Source organism: Nannobrachium achirus (genome assembly GCF_963921795.1).
Source record: "Nannobrachium achirus genome assembly, chromosome: 21".
NCBI classification, from domain to species: domain Eukaryota; kingdom Metazoa; phylum Chordata; class Actinopteri; order Myctophiformes; family Myctophidae; genus Nannobrachium; species Nannobrachium achirus.
The window spans coordinates 29,025,206-29,032,996 of NC_137828.1; positions in this window are offsets into that span (position 1 = coordinate 29,025,206).

The window sequence follows — 7,791 nt, forward strand, 5'->3', positions numbered from 1 at the left end:
GTGTTAGAGAGATATAGTAGCTGCTGCTACTCAAAGATTTGCCATTTCAGATCATGACAAGTGACAAGCCAGTGGGCCAATTCCATTAGTTATATTTCGTCGTTGTCGGGTGGAAACCTTGTATGTCCAAAACCGTTTGTTTTGTATTTATCATTTAAAAAATGATTTAAACTAGTGAAAACAGCAGATCTACAAGCACACAACGCCTCGCGGTGCGAGGCGTTGTGTGCTTGTATAGATCGGCTGTTTTCACTACTTTTGTGCAAAAAGTTTAAGTTTTACTTTTGTGCAAACAGTTATTTTTTTTCCTAATGGCCGGCCTGGACCGGCCGGGAATGAACTGGCCGTTCGGGAGTTGTCCCGCTTTTCCCAATGGCCAGCACGTCCCTGAATTGGATACAATTGGTATCCCGACCTGAAAATCGATTTTTCTGTTTAATAAAGAGCTGAAAAGATATGGGGACTTCTGTTACTGACACTCTATTCAATGAGTACTATCAGAATATAAAGCGAATTAACACCAATTTTCACCAAATAAAATCACATATCGTATATATGTAGCACTCCTAACCCTGTAGGTAACAACTATTTGAAAATAGCATATATAAAATAGCTGCTCAAAAGCTCACAACGCATCGCAATGCAATAAACATTTTAGGACACATTTTGAATATATATATTTTTGAGACATTTTAACAACACAAATTGTGTTGTATGGGGACGCCTGCATGGCACAAAATATTTACAGATGGTGGTCCGCAGGCAAATTTCTCTCTCTCTCTCTCTCTCTCTCTCTCTCTCTCTCTCTCTCTCTCTCTCTCTCTCTCTCTCTCTCTCTCTCATTTTCACACAGGCATACCTCCAGACCCAACAGGCCTGTAGAAAAATATATCTTCAGCAGGGTGTGTACCTCACCGTGGGGAAGACAATTCCACACTCATAAGCCATCGAGACACACAAACACACACCATTGTTTTGTACACAGAAACACACGTGCACTCATGAGCACACACACACTTTTCCACAGCCCCAAAAATATTTGTCCTCATCATAAGTGTCTATAGTAACAGTCCTCATCATAAGTGTCTATAGTAACAGAGGAAAGCCCCCTGGCCAGTGGTGATGACTATGAATTTCCTGTGAACCCCTCCCCCCCTCTCCCACACACACACACACACACACACACACACACACACACACACACACACACCCCACCCAGCCATGCACTGATAAACATTATGATTATGATAAACTATAAGATAAGACCTTGTCCTTTCCATTTTTGGAAGTTCCACTATTTTTTTTTTTACACAATACATTGCTCCAATGTATAGCCTAGCAATCTGCTGCTACACCACTGGAGGATTTGTTACTTCTCAAACACTTTCATGTCAATGACCCCCAACGGCCTGCTCACATATTAGGAGGGTATTATGAGTCACCAGAAAAAGAATAATGGGTGTTTTTAATGAATCTATCATGGTTAAAATGAAGTTTGAAGTTATAATGGGTGTGTGTGGGGAGAGGCCCTGGGCCTGGAGGGCCTGGTAACATTTACATCAAATATCTAAATATTGAATCAAGCAAATTAAAAACTGTTCAGGGTGTTCATAAAAGCCTGATTAGACGACAAAATTACCAAAAGTTTTTTTGAAAGTGAAATATCCCTTTAAACGTTTTCAGAATTATTCAAAATTATGTAAAATGTGTTTTCTACATTTTTTGGAAAATAGCAGATCTACAAGTTACCAATGACTCACAGTGCGAAGTGTTGTTAGCTTGTAGATCGGCTATTTTTGGATAACCCAAGTATAAAATAGTATGTAGCTGGGGACCCCACTTGGAACACCCTCAAGGACCCCAGGGGTATACCTGGACCGGACCCCACTATGAGCTATTATTATTTTTTCTTTACTTTTATGTAAATATTAAATATGACGAAAGAAGATAAATGTATAAATAAAAATAACCAACATTTGATTATTGCCGGCTGTTTGTAGCGGGCGGGCAAATCAAACAAGGTGTGTCCGAGCGGTCAGTGCAGCTTGAAAATATCAGACATACAAGCCCACAGCTTGTGTCTCCACAGCGCGCTGTGGACTTGTAGATCTGCTGTATACATGCCCCATCTGTTACACATCCAACTGATATGCAACCAGGGCCATAATGTGAATAGCTACTACGTCAGTGAATAATAAGTGAATATTAAGTCAGTGAATAGTACTAAGGCAGTGAATACTATAAGTGAATTCTAAGTCAGGCCTCCCACCAGAAAACCTCCTTATTTTTCTCAGTATGTTGGAACAGGTATGCCATTTGGTTCCATTTGTACACTCTCAACGTAACAGACCTAAGGCTCCATTTGTAACCCCTCATGGAACACTGAGGGTGCCTGGACCCCACTTTGAGATTGAACCACTGTTCTAAGCTACTTATTAAAACTGCTGCCATGCCCATGTAAAAGGTCTGACACATCTGTTTGAGTGAATTGATATGCTGTGGTCAGACACTGTGCCTTTGTTATGGTAGTGACACACTGTCTGATGCATTGTCTATGTTTATAGACATTATGACGATGCATTGTCTATGCATTTGGTGACACATTGTCTAAGCATAATAGACAACTTGCTTTGTTTTAGTTGAACGCTGTGTTGCTGCTGGCAACCTGTTGTATTGTGTATATTGGTGACTATCAGTGTGTCTTGTATTGTTTTACAAAGAACATTTAGCTTGAAAAGGGATCTATAATTCCTTCCTGTGAATAACATTTTTGTGCTCTGTTATCAAAAAGACAAAAATCTTTAATGCTGCATTCACACTGGCAGATACAAAAGACACAAAGATACAAAGCTACAAAGTTCAGATGTGGCCTGTATTTATTAATACATTGCCAGGTTTCAACCGCTTCCGCCAGTGCACTGTTATTTCTGTCCCCTTCCATTTTAAGGCTGTTTTCTGTTAGTCAACGTTTTTTGTAAAGCCTTGTTTTTTTGTGTGTTTTTTTTTTTCTTTTTTTCAGTTAACTCAAATGTTTTCTCAAAAAATAAAGGCAAAATCACACACCCCTCACACATTAGAATGTCCTTCTAATGAGTGAGGGGGCAGTGATTTTATTTGAAAGTGAAATAACCCGAGCCTGGTAAAAATCAGACTGCACAACACCACCCCCTGGTGGTGGTGGTGATAGAGGCTGGCCTGCCAGGCTATAATAACCCTGGCTGACAGAGAATGCGGTTGTTGGCTGACGTCTATCAAAGTCACATTACATGAAATACCGACATTTCTCCCCCAGCTGGAGATGGTCGTGCACACACGAATGATATCAGGAAGAGTTTGGGACATTTGCCAATCTTTTAAATAAATATCAGATGAGAAACTAGCTCTCGGTTTGAGGCCGGTTTGCATTACAGCTAGTAAATAAATCACATCTCGCTGTGCGTTACGGGGATCGACCGCACAGTATGAAAACGTCGCTGACCAATCCGATCACTTGGCTGAATGAATCGGCTGCGAAAATGCTGAAAGCTACCCCTTGCTTGATAAATTAGCCTATTCTGGGGAGAACATTCAGTGAAATATAGCCGTCAGAGCTTGTAGATCAGCTATGTTCAGTGATTTGGTGCAGAGAAAAACATGGTGGACCAAGTAAAGACAGCAAATGGGGTTTCTACACTTTTTCGAGTCACGTGTTCAAATACTGGATTCTGATTGGCTAAATTCCGGAGGTTATGAGAGAACTACTGCCGCAAAGTTGTGTGAGGACTTGTCCGAGATCAATGAGCCTCAGTGTACATCCGGGGACTTCAGGAGGTAGTCGGAACACCTTTCCCCCAACCAACAAATGACCGTGGCAACGGTCCTATGTTCACTAACGTGCATGCTATAGTCGCCGATTTATTTGGATCCAATGCAATCCGCCAACTTTAAAGCCCCTTTTCTCTGAACCTATGCCTTTCTGGAAGCGAACAGCCTCTATTTACGGCCGGAACGGTACTTCTAACTGACGTTAGCTTAGCTGTAAGCTAGACGCATGGATTAGTATGGAGTTGGCGCCATCTGTTGGTGAGTAGAAGATGTTGTTGGTGGAACTATCTGCTGTCTCGCGGAAGTTTTATAGGCAATAATGATTGTAACTTAAGATCCTTGCAAGTTACAACTATGTGTTTTCTTTCATGTATAAGGGAAAAAGTGGTAGAAAAGCTATTTACCACTCGGGGTCGGACATTATGCTCTGATAATGTCCTGTGTTAGGGTGTTATCGGACTCGGCTTCGCCTCGTCCGATAACACCCTAACACAGGACATTATCAGAGCATAATGTCCTCTCACTCGGGGTAAATTGCTTACTTAAGTGCTTAAGTGCTGAGGATTGTCCAAGATCTATTTGGCATAGTTTGTGTTGTTACTTGTGTTGACATGGCAACAAGTAGGAAGGATTGTGTCACAATGTTGATTCCATTGTTTTGGACCCCCCCCTTTCAGTTCTCAAGGAAATACATGGGACAGTAATGTCTTAACTAGTAATGAATCATCTGTGAAGATTCTTAGCCATAACCCTTGGGCCTCCTAGGAAAGGCGCCATCGCAGATGTGTGTTACTGTACTGTACGACATCTGAGAGATGCTTCTATTCAAACGGACAAATTGACCATTTTTGGTCAAAAAGGTGCAGTGTTTATTTATGCCGTACCGTGTGGAGATGTGCTGATGCCATAATGCCAGTGACTGAACTCAAACCATAGTTTACTTTGGAAAGCAAGTGGCTGACCACAGAGTGTGATGCGATGAAGAAGACCACATCAAAGTCTGCTCGCTCCATGTGTTCCCTCTGGGAATGAGAGACAAGACAGAAAGACTGAGAGAGGACAGGGGAAGTAAATAAGATTGTTTTCAGGGTCAAAAATGCAACAAAACAAAAAAGGAAAGAGATACTAGGAAAGAAAGATTGCTTCATGTGATATCCTTGTGATTTGACTGTCTCCTGTGCCAGGCATTCTAATCAAGCTCAGATATCTACTACTGGATTGGAATCGTATAAACTTTTCAACTTTGATCCGCAGCACTCGTATTGTTTGGCCTGCGTGATACAGTAAGCCCTCAGTCGCCTATATTTTCCAGCATACAGTTTTGCCGCAGCACACACTTGCAACACACTCGCAGTCTGCCTTCAAGTATAGCCTACTTCTTAGAAATCAGCCAAAATGAGTTTTTTAACTAGCCGAAGGTTGGCTATAGTGTTCAGATGAGAGACAGTTACTGTACATCTCTGCTCTGTGGTCCTGTAAGAATGAAAAAAAAATAACTAACACATTTATAATTATATAAAATAATAATAATGGCCTGGCCAGTGGCCATGCACCAGCCCATACCGGTATATTGATCGGCCACAGGGAATGGTCCAGACTTGCCAATCCAGCCATGTTTTCAACTATGTTCATGGAATGGTGTGTTCACTAGAGCTGGAGTGAGTAAGTTTAACCGCTTAAATGCTCTCTATTAATAGTCAAATAGACTTGAGTTACAACAGTACTTGGACCACTACACCAAATCTCTCTAGATCTGCTATTTCGTACACCCCAGAATAGTGATGCTGGGGTTCAAGTTGTTAATTATTGTAAGCAAAGTCTTATAATGCTACCGAGAGTCTGTATGTAATTTCACTACTGAACTGAATGAAACTAGGGGTCCAGGATTAACAACAACAAAACGATATCAGAACTCTGTTCATAAGCTCCCACACAGCTCTCCCAGATATAATCAGTGTTCTCATTAATATCAAAACAACGCCTATCAAACTTTACTTTCCATAACATTTCTGGGGCAAGCACATGCGTGTGAACTCACTCGCATTGAACTCCGCGTGCTCGCGTGTCTTCGTGTGTGAGACAGTTTACATATAAACACGTTTCTGTCCTCCAGCACTGTACAATTCTGTTAGTAAAGAGCTCAAAGTAGCTCAGTGACTTTGTTTTGATGCAGTTTGTCCAAAGAACATCACAATTTCAGACAAAATCCTTGGATCCTGTATCTTTTCTTCCATTATAGAAAGTGCACCAGAGCTAACTTTTACTGTTGTGTAAATCAAACAAATCCTAACTGACATTGGGATTCATCCATTGTCAAGAAGCAAGTCTTCCTCAGACTTTCCTACCATCCATTGCCTCTCTCTGTCTTGTTTTCACTTCAGAGAAGTGGTTCTAAAAGTGGGGTCCATGGGGACCCCAGAGCAGGGTTCCTTGAGGGGGTTCCAAGCAGACCCTTACGGGTCTGTAATTTGTGAGTTAAGGGGGTCCTTGAAATTAAAAGGTTTGAGAACCACTGGGTTTAGTTTTAAACTTTTAAGTTGTGTGTTAATCATGCACGTTTAATGGACATTATGGTGCAACATCCTTCCTTTGGAATGCAGTGGAATGAGGGGTCAGCAGTGGGGTAAAGTAACTAAGTACTAGTACCAGTAAGACTCCCTAAGGTCGCTTATCTCCACAAATAGGGCAAAAATGTGTTTTTCCAAAATCTTCCTGATCCATGTTGATGACATGAGTGTAGACATACTGTGTAGTGATTTTCGTGATTTTAGGGCAAAATCTGTAGGAGCAGTGTCCAAAAATGTGTTTTTAAAATTCGGCCTGAAGGTGGCGCTATATGGGACAGATTCATGTTGATGGGATGAGTGTAGACATACTGTGTAGCGATTTGCGTGATTTTAGGGCAAACATTTTAGGAGCAGTGTCCAAAAATGTGTTTTGCAAGAATCGGCCTGATGGTGGCGCTAGAAGAGGGCCATGTGAGAAATGAGGGGTGGGGTGTCCGCGTTGCCTTGGCGGACGAATAGGTACCGGCCCCGGCTCTCCCGGACGCTCCTAGCCCGAGTTACGGCATTTTATGTGAGCTGCAGTGGAGGGGGTCCTCCACTGGGGGCATCACCACTTTTGCATCCATTCTGGAGCAGCAGGAGTGGGTGGTCCCCAGGAATTCCCCGTGAGCAGCCCCGTTGGGGTGGTCATTTGGTCATTTTTGCACATTTGGTCATGTTTTACACCTGGGGGTCCCCCAGGGACCTGGGGGTCCCTGGAGCCCTGAGCAGGGCAAAAGTGTGACGTGTGACGTGTGACGGACTGACCCACTCACTGACGGACGGACAGCCGGTGGAGGTTTTGGTAGTAAATGCGACCTACGGTCGCAACAAGTATTGGGGTTAAGTACAATTTTGAAGTATTTGTACTATATTGGAGTATTTCCGATTTTTACTTTGAGGAAAATATCGTACTATTATACACTACAATTATTGCGACCGTAGGTCGCATTTACTACCAAAACCTCCACCGGCTGTCCGTCCGTCCGTCCGTCAGTGAGTGAGTGAGTCAGTCACACGTCACACGTCACACTTTTGCCCTGCTCATATCTCCACAACCGTTGCCCCCATCCATGCCAAATTTTGCACACACACTCCTTACCTGCCAAACTACAACCTCCAAGGACCCCCGGAGCTCCAGGGACCCCCAGGTCCCTGGGGGACCCCCAGGTGTAAAAAAATGTCCCTCCGTGAGTCACACGTCACACGTCACACTTTTGCCCTGCTCATATCTCCACAACCGTTGCCCCCATCCATGCCACATTTTGCACACACACTCCTTACCTGGCAAACTACAACCTCCAAGGACCCCCAGAGCTCCAGGGACCCCCAGGTCCCTGGGGGACCCCAAGGGGTAAAAAAAGACCAAATGTGCAAAAATGACCAAATGACCACCCCAACGGGGCTGCTCACGGGGAATTCCTGGGGACCACCCACTCCT